Raw genomic sequence first — 12,883 nt, 5'->3', positions numbered from 1 at the left:
ACTCTCCATGTCTTATATGCAGCCCTCTCTTGTGAGTAGGGCAGTGTAGATGGGGAGCAAGACATCATTTAGTGAATAAAAACAATGCAAAGATACACATTTCCTTTCAATGTGTCAAAGGGATTCAAGAAAAATCCCTAGGCAGTCTTCCAGCTCCCCTAGCTGACATTGACATCCTCTCCAGGCATCGCAGGGAGAGTTTGGACAGTGTCAATGAACACTGACAGTCCATGGCATGACTCTGTTAAGAGTTCAAAAAAAGCTGGAGCTTCAGGCTTAAGCAGGAGCATGGAGGTTGCAGTAGATGTGGATTGTGATGTTATTATTTTAGATAAGTGCGTTATTGCCTAGAGAGATCCTTATGCAAGCTGAAGAGTGTTCTAGAGTACATCATCCCTGTTCTGGCTGGAAAGGTGTTTCCCCAGGTGCTGTGTGGCTCTTTGTAGCTCTGTGTATTTTAAAATACAATCTCCAAAGAAAGAAGAATCATTTACATCACACAATCAAATGTTGGGTTAGGAGTTGCGATATCTAGCACTCTAAGGGTATTTTCTGTCTGTCATAAGTCTAAGAGACTGCCTACTTCTGTACTCTTAGTAGACTGATACCTGGAATCAGGCCAGTGTTAGGGGAAGGAAGAGATGGGGGTACAGTCAGGTCTGTCTTGGAGTAAGCATGGACAGAGTTGGGGTATCAGAAGCTTGGTGTATATCTGTCTTTACTCTGCTAGGAGTTTTTTTCTTTAGATATATGAACCTACAATGTATCTGGAGGTAAGAGAAAGCACACAGTGCATTAGGGAAATAGAGAGGGGTTCTGTGTATTGTAATATAGCATTTGAGATTAAAGCAAGAGATACGTTTAGAGGAAAAAGCAGTGCACATTATGAAGGGCTTTCCTTTTATTTCATGCTAAGAAATTTGAGGATTTTCTTGAGAACTAATTGAAGTGTTTTACTCAGGGAAGTAATAGTATCAGATTTGGATTTAGTGGAGGGAATGAATTTGAGTCGGAAAATACTACAGCCCTGGAGACCAGAGAGAATTACCAGACCAAAATCCCCAACGAAGCAGGGACTTTGTCTATTTTTGCTCCTCAGGATCTAGGTACATAACAGATAGTCAATAAATGTTTGTTGTTGAATGAGGCTATGATAGTAATTTAGATATCCTATGATGATGGACTAAGCTAATGCGATGACAGTAGGGATTGAAAGAGGAGAGGTGGGCAGAGATTCTAAAGATGTTATGAGGTAGAATCTATAGGAGTTGAACACCTGACTTGTTATAGGGAGAGGGGAGGATTTGGTGGAATCAAAATAAAAACAGAGTTTTCTGGCTTGGATCACTCATGATGCCATTCGCTGAGGTCGGAAACATTGGATGTAGAGCAGGTTGAGGGAGGGAAGATGATACTTTGTTTCAGCTATGTGGATTTTGAATGGTATGTAGGACATCCATATCCTGAGGAGCATTAGGCAACCTGGATAGAAAGGTCTAGAGTTCTGGAGAGAGGTCTGGGCTGCAAAAGTATTTGGAGGGGTTACATCACACAGATGGGAATTAAACTATGGGAATCATGAGATTGTTGAGAGAGGGAATGAAAATCCCAAAAGAAGTAGACAGAAATCTGACAATCACCAACATTTTAGTTTGGGGCAGAAGAAAAGTGGTTGCAGAAAAACTGAGAAGGGGCCAAAGGTTGGAAGAAAGTACCTCAAGGAGTAGGGCTTCCTAGAAGCCAAGGGAGAAGATCTCAAGAAGGGACCCATATTTTATACACTGAAGATATAAAGATAAAAGAAATATTGTTCATCCATGGAGAAGTTCAAAGTCTGCTGAGATGGGAGACAAGTGGATAATACAGAGCCACCAACACTCAGAGTAGAGAAATGAAGTATTGCTGGAGCCCAGAGGAAAAGTGCTTCTACCTGTCCCTCTATGCCTAAGTTTCCAACTAAAGAAGTAGAAGAATCCTGAGCAATTGCTTACTTAAGGAGTGGTTTCATAGCACAGCATAACTTTGTATTTTACCTGATAGTTTGTTTACTATCTGTCTCCCTTTGATAAAATTGAAACTCCAAAAGGCATAGAGTTTTGTCTCTTTTGATCACATTTGTGTCCCCAGTGCCTAGCATGGTGCCTGGCATATAGCAGATGCTCAAAAAACATTTGATGTGTGAATAAAATGTCAATCATACATCTGGACTGGTTGTGTACTAACCTCAAACCATATCTAGGAAATCCTGCTTGTATAAAACTACTAATGTGAATTCATTTTCTTGTGTTTGGCTTCTTCTCTTGAAAGCTGAATGCTTAAAATATTGGTTTTGACTGAAGTTTCCAGTGTGCTGACTTTAGTTAAGCAAGAGTTCACTGTGTCATGAGGATTATTCAGTGCCTCTAGTAAAACTTCTTAGCATGATGGGCACCGTCTTTAAATCATATGGGAAAATCTTCATATTATCTTGCTCTTTAAAGTGTTCATTAAGAGGATTCTCCTTCAGATAGGTTCAACTCTGGGAAGAATTCCGTAGCCAGTGACGACACTATGGGTCTTTTTTCAAGTTAATTCCACTCGTGTAGAACTCTCCTAGAAGATTACCTGAAACTTAAAAAAAAAAGTCCACAACTCCAAAAGAATGACTGGTTAAAAAACATTTGTTTCATTTTAAGCTCTCTAAACAAAGCATTTTTCAGCTGTCGAGAATTGTTCAGAGGTATGTTTGTTATTTGCTTGAATAAATCAGACAGTTGGGTCTTCAACATTTCAGACTTACTAGTACAGAATTCTGAATAGAAAAGGTGGCTTGTATAATGGATTACACCTTTATTCTAATCAAGTACATTAGAAAATTAAGAAAAATAGGCATTTAATACTGGGTTAATTATCATTCATTCATATCTCAAGCACCTGCTTTTCCAGAATTTGCTAGATGTTGTCCATTTAAAGTTAAATAAGACACTGTCTCTGCCTTCATGAACCCAGAGGTTTTCAGGAAAACTTCACAGAGAAAGTGATTTTTGATCTGAGAGTTTCCCAGATGAATCTGAGGAAAAAGAATTTTTGAGGCAGAAGGACTACTATATATAAATTGTAGGAGGTGTGAAATAGGCAAGAATGTTCATATTCAAGACACACAGGTATTTAATGGGTCTTGAACCTAAGTTCATGTGGGAGGGACCAGATGAAGTAACAAGAAGTTTAAAAGAGGTCAGACAATGGGGTGTTTCCCTTGTGTGCCGAGCCTTTTAATTGACAAGAAGACACGGTTCTGTATTTTATAATTTTAAATACATATATGCATAGGGAGAATGTATCTGTGGCCACAGTCCATACTGTGGCCAGTTTTATCATCAGTCAAGTTCATTGCTTAAAATTCTCAGAATCTGGACATTTTTGGAAGAGGCCATTTCTGGCCTCATTAAGCCCACATAACTTAATGTTGCAGTAGATAAATTAGGTAAAAATGCCTTAGTTCTGAAATCTAATAGTCACCATGAAATTTAATATTCACCATGCCAGAATACTGCAATCATTTTTCTTTTTTTTCCCAAATGTCTCCTCAAAAAAAAAAAGGCATATTTCTGACATGTTTCAAAGCAGTAAAGTGATGCATGGAAGTTGAGTGTTATGAGTTAATTGAAAAATAATATAGACTCAACATCTTGAGACCAAGATCTGATTGGTCCTTAAAGTGTAATGGGCAGTAGTAATATCATTAACATTGCTTATTCACTGAATGAATGAAGAAACAATTTACTACACTGGCAGCAGAAAGAGCCCTGGAATTTGAAAACAGGAAGACATCTCAACCATTCTCCTTATTGCAACTTCATTTTAAATATATGAAAACTGATGACCACAAATCAAAGAGAAATTTAGCAGAGTTGGTCCTAAAATTCAGGCCTTTGGACTCCTGTTCCAGTGGCTTCTTTCCACTCTATGTCTCCTGTCATCACTGAGATAATGTTTGAACGGCCTCTGTTCTGCAAGGAGCCCAAATAGGAAGTTGGAGGGAGATCCTCATTTCCCTTGTATTCATTGAAGCCTACTGTGTGCTCAGACCTCCTGCCAGGTTCTGGGGATACAATGATGGAAAAAGGAAACAGCATCCCTACTAGCCTTCAACAGGAATAGATATTAGCATGGTACTAATGAAGTCACATTGATGTGAAACGGCAAGCTGCAAGGCGTGCTACGTGGAAAGATGTATGGCCCAATGGAAACACTTGTCAGAGGGACCTAGTGAGTCAGATTACTTACCTGATTTTGTTGTTGTTGTTTTCTTAGACGTCCAAGCCATCTGAAGATTAGAGCAAGTTTGCTTCAAAAAAAGTATTTGCTCTGATTTCTTGGGATTTCTTTGATAGTTCATGAAACATATCATCACCTAATTTAAAGTTTTTCCAATCCTTTCCACAAATGATAGTATAAAGTATGGTTTGGTGAATTTTGCCCACTGTAAGAGTAGGAATCAGTTCTTTGTAGAGCTTTTCATTTCAAGATGGTGGTAAAGGCATAAATAAAGTTGCCAAAAATAGATACTAGTCCCATATTCCACAATTTTAAAAAAGATAAGATCTAAAAAGGAATTCAACTATTGAGATTTTTATTAGTTTATGCAAATTTTTTTTGTTTTTCATCATACTTTAAGAGGTAATTTTCTGGGAAAAATTCTATTGTTTATAATTGCCCTACTTCATGGATTTCTGGGACTTTTCCATATTGAGTATTTTAGAATGGCTACCCAGAGAAATTTTATTGACCTCCTCTTTGGACAGGATTGCACCTGATTTTTCTGATACAATATGCTCAGGTAGCTCTTATTGTATTCCTTTAAGTGTGATTCAGGAAAGATGAACTTTCTATTTAGTTACCCAGTTCTCCATTGCCTTAATAGTTTTTCTAATGGAATGTATCTAAACCCTAAGAAGAAAGAATCCCGTGAAAATTCATAGTATCCTCTGCATAATGGAGATAGGACCTAATATCCTAAGATTAATTCCCTTACTTAAGCTTCAGGTGGAGAGAAAGGAAAAAATGGAGGAAAAGAGCAAGTGGAGAGAGTTTTAAAAAGAGCTGGGGTGTGCAGCAGACGTGGGGTCAGATGGTGAGAACTGTAGCAAAAAGACCTCTCCCAGGACCTCCCTTATGGGGTCTGCTGTAGAATTGCCTAAAATCAAATATGCCTCATGCATCTTCAATGAATAAACAGAGAGGAGAAACTAAAAGAGTAAGAGAACTGGGCTCTTAAAGGGAGGGAAGCGGAGAAGAGGCGAAGCCAGGAGTAAGGTGTTTCAAGCTCGGTCATTTCTAGGATTCTCACTGTGGAAATGACCTTGAGTATTTTATTTTATTTTTTTTTCGTGGTACGCAGGCCTCTCACTGTTGTGGCCTCTCCCGTTGCGGAGCACAGGCTCCGGACGCGCAGGCTCAGCGGCCATGGCTCACGGGCCCAGCCGCTCCGCGGCATGTGGGATCTTCCCGGACCGGGGCACGAACCCGTGTCCGCTGCATAGGCAGGTGGACTCTCAACCACTGCGCCACCAGGGAAGCCCATCCTTGAGTATTTTAAAGCAAGGGTACTCAAGCAGCATGTTGCAAAACTGCATGCTGAGCTGTCAAATTTTGATCAATGTGTAGAATTTATTTAGACTTTGTTGTGAAAATAAAGCAGACTGCAAACTGCTCCCGATGTTTAGTACATGAAGAAGAAGAGACTTAGCAGATACTCAGCACAGAGGAGAATGATTTGGCTTTCCAAACTCCTCGGTACCTTGAAGTTAAAAATGTTCTATGCAGAACTACTTAAAAAATTGAGCAAACAGGAGATGTGTGAGGATTATGGTATCTTGTGACACAAGGGACAGTGGAAACTTCTGGCATGGGAAGTGAGTGGGGTCTTCATCAACCTCAGGCCATCATGGAGTCATCTGAAAACAGATATTAGCTCAACTGCACAGCTTAGGCAGCACAGGATAGAGCTGGATACAGTTCTCTGCAACAAGATGGTGCAGAGCAGTAAAAAATAAAAATAAAACCTGTGTTTTACGAGGACGTTCCAACTTTGCTTTGGGAGTTCACGGGTACAGTCAGGGCTGTAAAAAGAATAAGCATAGTACTAAAGGACCACCAAGGGACTAGTGCTATGTAACCCTAGGTGATATATAGGCACTGTGTTACATGTGACTGTGTAGTAATATTACTCACCTGCTTATTGCTTTTTTGTCTTTTACTCTCCTCAAGTGTGCAGCAAAAAAATTCTAGCATTTTAAAGTGTCATTTAAATCTCCAAAGGACAAGAACCACTGCTTTAAACCCTTGGACCATTTCATGTGGGAAAAGTATGAGATGTTTTTGACAACCCCTCACCTCCAACTCCACACCCACCATGGAGTGGGATATGCCCTGGTTGCTGCTGCTTAAAAGAATATTGATTTCTCCAGGATAATGTCCTTTTATCACACTGTGTGACAGAATTTTAGTACAACAAAATGTTAAAGAATTCCATACACTTTTCCTAACAAGAGGACTTGACATTTCTGAATGTGGGAAAAGTTATTTCCCTGAGAATGACAGCCCTCCTTAGGAGCTGTTTGATTCTCAAAACATTTTTTCACCCAGACATAACACTTTGACCTTCTGATTGCTCCTTTTTTCCTAAAGTCATGTTTAGTGTTCTAACAGCCTCGAATGAGCCCCGCTATCCTTTTAAAAAATAAAGCTTGCTTTGGAAACACTGGCCAATTAAACAACTATTGGATAACATTAGGAGTCTTCTTGCAGATGCAGAACTGGTAAAATATAAGTATCTAGACTCTCTCTATACTTTTGCATTGATAGTCACTATCTGTTGATGCATATTGTCAATAAATCATAGGAAAGATTAGCAAATCACATTACAGTCATCTAAGGATTTTGAATTATATGTTTTAGATCCAGTTACTGGATAAGTGGAGCAAGTACTTGGATGTGTGGTTACTAGTTGACCTTGTTAAACCCTACCACTTTTCACTACCCTTGGCAGACTTTTCAAAGCTCAGTGTTTCTACGTTTTCTCTGAAAGTGAAGGCTTGTTCTCATTCTCAGGCAGTTTAAAGTCTTTCTTCTGTACCATTTTTGTAACCCAAAAAATGGTACAAATGAACTTATTTACAAAACAGAAATAGAGTTACAGATGTAAGAAACAATCTTATGGTTACCAGGGGGAAAGAGAGGGAGGGATAAAGTGGGAGACTGGGATTGACATAGACACACTACTATATATAAAATAAATAACTAGTAAGGACCTACTGTATAGCACAGGGAACTCTACTCAATACTCTGTAATGACCTATATTGGAAAAGAATCTTAAAAAAGAGTGAATATATGTATATGTATACCTGATTCACTTTGCTGTACACCTGAAACTAACACAACATTGTAAATCAATTATGCTCCAATAAAAGTTAAAAAAAAAAAAAAGAACCAATCAGATCCTTGGAAAAAAGAGTCCAAAAGTGCTTGGGCATCACGTGGTCAAACAGCAAATTAATAATTTGTTACATAATTTATAATCACAAAAGTATCATACAAAATTACAAAAGAATTTTGCAATTTGTCATTTTACAAGTGTAATTTTGAGTAAAGATCTCCACAAGAACACTAAAAAAAAGTCTCTCTTTTTCCTTACCTATTACTCATGGGGAAACTGCAGGTCTCGTTCCCAATGCCTTTCTAGTTAGTGAGCCTGCATTGTAGAGACTGCCAATCACCTACTGTATTCAACATCATCTCTGGCCCAATGGCTTTGGGATCTAACCAAATCAAAGAAAAACCCCCTGGTAATTTGCTCTATTTGCAAGTCATCGTTTTATATGATGGTTATGACGTTTCTGGAAAAAAAATCTGTTTCAGAGTTGGAAGATGTTTTGTTATTATATTTGCAAAAGATACTTTGTCTTGTTAATTAACTAGTTAAGCTAGAGTAGTAGATATTGACATTGTACCTGGAGAGGTGGGGAAGCAAAGGGAAAGACTGATAAAGCCATCAACTTTCATTGTTAATGGACTAGTTACCCCTTGGGGACTATTTTGTTTTTTCTCTCTCAGTCTTTTCTTTCTTGTCCCTACTTGTTGATTTTTTGAGTAACAGTGCCTCTACTTGATCTAGTTTTAGAACAGGGAAAGGCCAAAACTGCAACTTAGGGCAAAAGTGTTAGAGAGAAGATAGGGAGACTGAGGCCAGGATGAATGTGAGCTGGGCTCACACGTCCTCTACTAATGTCTGTCATAATCAGGAACAACTCTAAGATGATGACCATCACATATAGACATTGTGCTCAGCACAGGGCCACAGTCTCACATACATCAAGCTTTCTGCCTTTAGAACCTCAGAGTTCAGTGAGAAAGTCTGGCATTGCAGTAGATGGTTACAGTGCAGTGTGATAAGCAAGTAATACAAGTATGAACAATGTGCTATGAGAGCTCAGAAAAAAGATCAATCATTTCATCTTGGAGTGAAAGGTTGCTAAAGACCTAGAAACTGATCTAGTAAATATCCAGAGTGGACCAACTCTACAGAGTGTCCAGCTTTGCCAATAATGGACCAGAGATCGTTTAAATAAGTGAAGCATTTTCTTTTACTGTGCTGAGGACTCTCTTCAATATTGTAATTTGGAAAGTTCTAAAATGTCCATTTATTAAAGCAGTGAGATACCACTACACATCTATTAGAATGGCTGAGATCCAAAATGCTGACAATATCAAATGCGCCACCAAATGTGGAGCAACAGGAACTCTCATTCTTTCCTGGGGGGAATACAAAATGGAGCAGCTATTTGAAAGACCGTTCGGCAACCGTTCAGCAGTCTCTTAAAAAGCTAAACGTAGTCTTACCATGTGATCCAGAAATCTCATACCTAGGTATCGATCAAAATGAGTTGAAGATATGTCTACACAAAAACCTGCACATGGATGTTTACAGCAGCTTTATTCATAATTGCCACAACTTGGTAGCAGCCAAGATGTCCTACAATAGGCGAATGGGTAAACAAACTGTGATACATCCATACAACAGAATAATATCAATATGAAAAGAAATGAGCCACAAAGAGGCATGGAGGAAACTTCAATGATTTTGATAAGTGAAAGAAGCCAGTCTAAAAGGCTACATGTTGTCCAATTCCAACAACATGACATTTTGGGAAAGGAAAAACTATAGAGACAGTTGGATGGTGGTTGATGGTTGCACAATGTGAATGTACTTAGTGCCCACTGAACTGTACACTTAACAATGGTTGAAATTGTAAATTTTATGTTATGTACACATACACAAAACTATATAGACAGTAAAAGATCAGTGGTTGCCAAGGGTTTGGGGAAGGGAGGATAGGTTGAATAGGTGGAGCACAGAGGATTTTTAGGGCAGTGAAACTGTATGACACAGTAATGGTGGATTCGGGACATGTTTCATTTGTTAAAACCTATAGAACTGACAGCACAAAGAATGAATTCTAAAGTAAACTATGGACTTCAGTTAACAATAATGTATCAGTATTGGTTCATTGATTGTAACACATGTGCCATACTTATGTAATATATTAATAATATGAGAAACTATGTGGGGAAGCAGGATAGAGGGTACATGTGGAAATTCTCCATACTTCCTGTGTATTTTCTGTAAATTTAAAACTTCTCTAAAAACTAGAGTCTATTAAAAATATCCATTTGGATAAAGTCAAATAAGTATACAGGAAAAATGAAATATAAAATTGAGCATGAATTAATTTCAGTTTTGATTTGAGCAAAAGAGTAAAAATCTATAAAAGTTAGTGGCTCTAAACCTGAAAATATACATGCACACACACACACATACACACAATTTAGGGAAAAGGATTAAACATGATAAGTAATTGGAAACTTACAAGATATCCGGTTGTATGCATAGCTATATTTTTCTTTCAGCAGTGGCTTGAGCTGAGTGATAGGTTGTGTTCAGAAAACAATTGTTCCTTCATGAATATTCTCATTTTCTTGGCTTTCTTACCACATTGCTATTCCAGTTATTGCCTTAGTGCATTAGATAACATTAGATGAACCAGACATAGAGTGGTACAGATGAAAGGGATTCACTCTGGACAGGATTTTAGCATAATGGGGTTCTAATTTCATCTCTACCACTGAGTGGAAACAATGCAAAGCAAGCTACTCACTCTTCCTCACGCATAATTTCCACATCTATCCAATAAGAGGGTTGGACTACATGCTCTCTGAACTACACTTTTGCTCTCAAGTTCTTTTGTCTTGTCTGGTTAAATTTAGCCAAGACATAATTTGGAGAATCTCAAAGAAAAGCCATGTCTGCAGAGACAATTTCATTTTGAGGCAAATCAAATGTTGACTTACTTCATCAATTACTATTTGGACTTTGAAAAAAAAATATCCAAGTCAGTATCCTGACTACCCTGACTGGGTCAAAGTCACCCTGTTATATGCACTTATAGAGCCATTTAACCTCCTTACATATCTCTTACCACAGTTTGTAATTACATCCTTATTTTTATGATTACATTGTTAATGCTTGTACACACACACACACACACATACCAGTAAATTGTGAGTTATGTGAGAGTAGAGAATGAATTTATTTTTTTCACCATTAATTACCCAGTCCCTGGAGCCCAGAGTAGGTAGGCAATACATATGTAAGTAAATGAATGAATGGATAAATATATTAGTTTAATGCAATACAAATATAATTTTCAATTATGTGAAGTAAAATAAAATTATGAGTTTTTTTTTTTTTTGCGGTACGCGGGCCTCTCACTGTTGTGGCCTCTCCCGCTGTGTAGCACAGGCTCCGGACGCGCAGGCTCAGCGGCCATGGCTCACGGGCCCAGCCGCTCCGTGGCATGTGGGATCTTCCCGGACCGGGGCACGAACCCGTGTCCCCTGCATCGGCAGGCGGACTCTCAACCACTGCGCCACCAGGGAAGCCCTAAAATTATGATTTTTAACACATGCTTTATTCTGAATGAATTAGGAAGCTTTTCCTAAATGGTATCTAACATAGGTTGCAATCTTAAGCTGAAAATTTTCCAACAGGAACTTAGGAATTTTAATTTTTAGGAATCAATAGTAATTTCCTTTACATTAATGATTTACTGTTAATTGATGTGAGTCATGGGCATCAGTTACATTTATATATTTTTCATCTAAAATAATTTCTAGGCAAACTGATGAGTTAAAATTAAGTCATAAGAGAAAATTAATGAGAGGTATGCTGAGTATAAAACTTAAAACAAAAATATTTTAAGTGACAAAGTGGAAATAGATTTTTCATTTTAGATTCAAATATTTCTTCAATTGATGATTTGGTCATTTAGAGTTTATATTTTCATTTTGCTGTGGAAAAAGTAACTGACAAATATAAAAAGTCCTACTTTTTCTTGAATAAGAGCTGAAGCAATCTGAAATCTTAATTTCAGATTTAATTCTACCCTTTCTAAAAATAAGTTGCACTTCTGGATGGTTGACTTGGCACTTATTCTTTCGGTCAAATATGTCAATAAGCTTTTGGACAGACTACCTTTTGCCTTCTTCTATCCTGTGTTCATGGAGATGATTCTAAATGCCAGCTGAATTCTTGCCCTTTATGACCAATTTATTATTCATGTTTTAGAAGTCCATCTGAAATCATTCCTTTTCAACATGCCCATTAATTCAAATTATCAATTTAGAAAGATTATTTCTTCACTCCAAGATAATGTTCTATGGCAAATGGAGAACCACAGATGCCATTTAAAACTTAGAACAAATACAAGATAGTAAAAAAGCAATACAGCTTTTTGTTACTCATCTGAAATTGAAATAGATGCCTGAGGTGTAAAAAAGAATTTTTCAAACAAAAGAATCATGCAGTTCAGCTCAAGCAAGTAAATAACACAATTAAAATGTTTGCCTTGTGTATAACATATATAAGTTTGGGCTTTAGGGAAAAATGCTTTAATATGACTGTGACTTGACCTTGAAAAACATTTTCATTAAGATCAGAAAAATGTCAGAATACACTATTAGCTAAAGTCATTATTTTCTCCAGGTTTAAGCATATTGGATTTTCATTGTGAATAAAAATATACTCTGTCTAGACATGTGTTATGGTCTTAAATTATGTCAATCCAATGGTCAGGCTGTAGCTACACACTGAGTTTAGTGATTTTTGCGGTAGTCCAACATAGAACCACCTACTGGGGTTAGATATTTTGACTTTGGAACTGAATTGACCATTTATTTTAGCCAAAAGGAAGGCACTTTGTATATAAACAAAGTTAATTTTCCTTTGCCTAATGGTAATTCATTTTCAAAATATTCATTTGGATACTTGGAGATATTTTGTTTTGGCTTTGGATTTTTTTTCTGTTTATATAAAAGATTTTTGAAGCAAAGCAATAGATTTCAAATAAACACAGTCTTCAGATTGCATAATAAAAGATAGTCCCTCTGTTCGAAGGAAAGAACAATTTCCCTGTATCATTGTGGTGTATTGGGTAGTCTCCATGTACCATACCCTTAGAAGCTCAGTATATGAAGGACCCAGGGCAGAAAAAGATAGAGCCACCTGGTTTAACTCTAAGGATCCTACAGCGTGTGTGAAGTTGAAGCAGCTTTGATAGCACAGCGTGTTGATGGTAATGAGTTACCATTAAACTTTTACGTGCTTCTAATGAAAAGAATATCCGTTTTCACTCTATACTCACATTCAGATAAGTATAGGTCTTTGAAGCTGTCAAATGTTCAGTTCTAAGGACATGACGACTTCTAGGACCCACCCAGTCATTCACCACTATTCTTAGCTTTGTCCGGATGTTATACTTCTTTAGTAAAATGCAGAAAACGCCA

General features: G+C 37.6%; 1 protein-coding gene across 1 annotated transcript in view; it reads left to right on the top strand.

Moving 5' to 3' along the window:
- PLCXD3 (phosphatidylinositol specific phospholipase C X domain containing 3) overlaps positions 1-12,883 on the top strand; it is a gene marked incomplete at its 5' end in the record, with an annotated part of 184,462 nt that overhangs the window by 151,011 nt on the left and 20,568 nt on the right. The gene's annotated exons all lie outside the window — the stretch shown is intronic.

Source organism: Stenella coeruleoalba (genome assembly GCF_951394435.1).
Source record: "Stenella coeruleoalba genome assembly, chromosome: 3".
NCBI lineage: Eukaryota > Metazoa > Chordata > Mammalia > Artiodactyla > Delphinidae > Stenella > Stenella coeruleoalba.
This window is presented reverse-complemented; position numbering and strand designations above follow the sequence as displayed.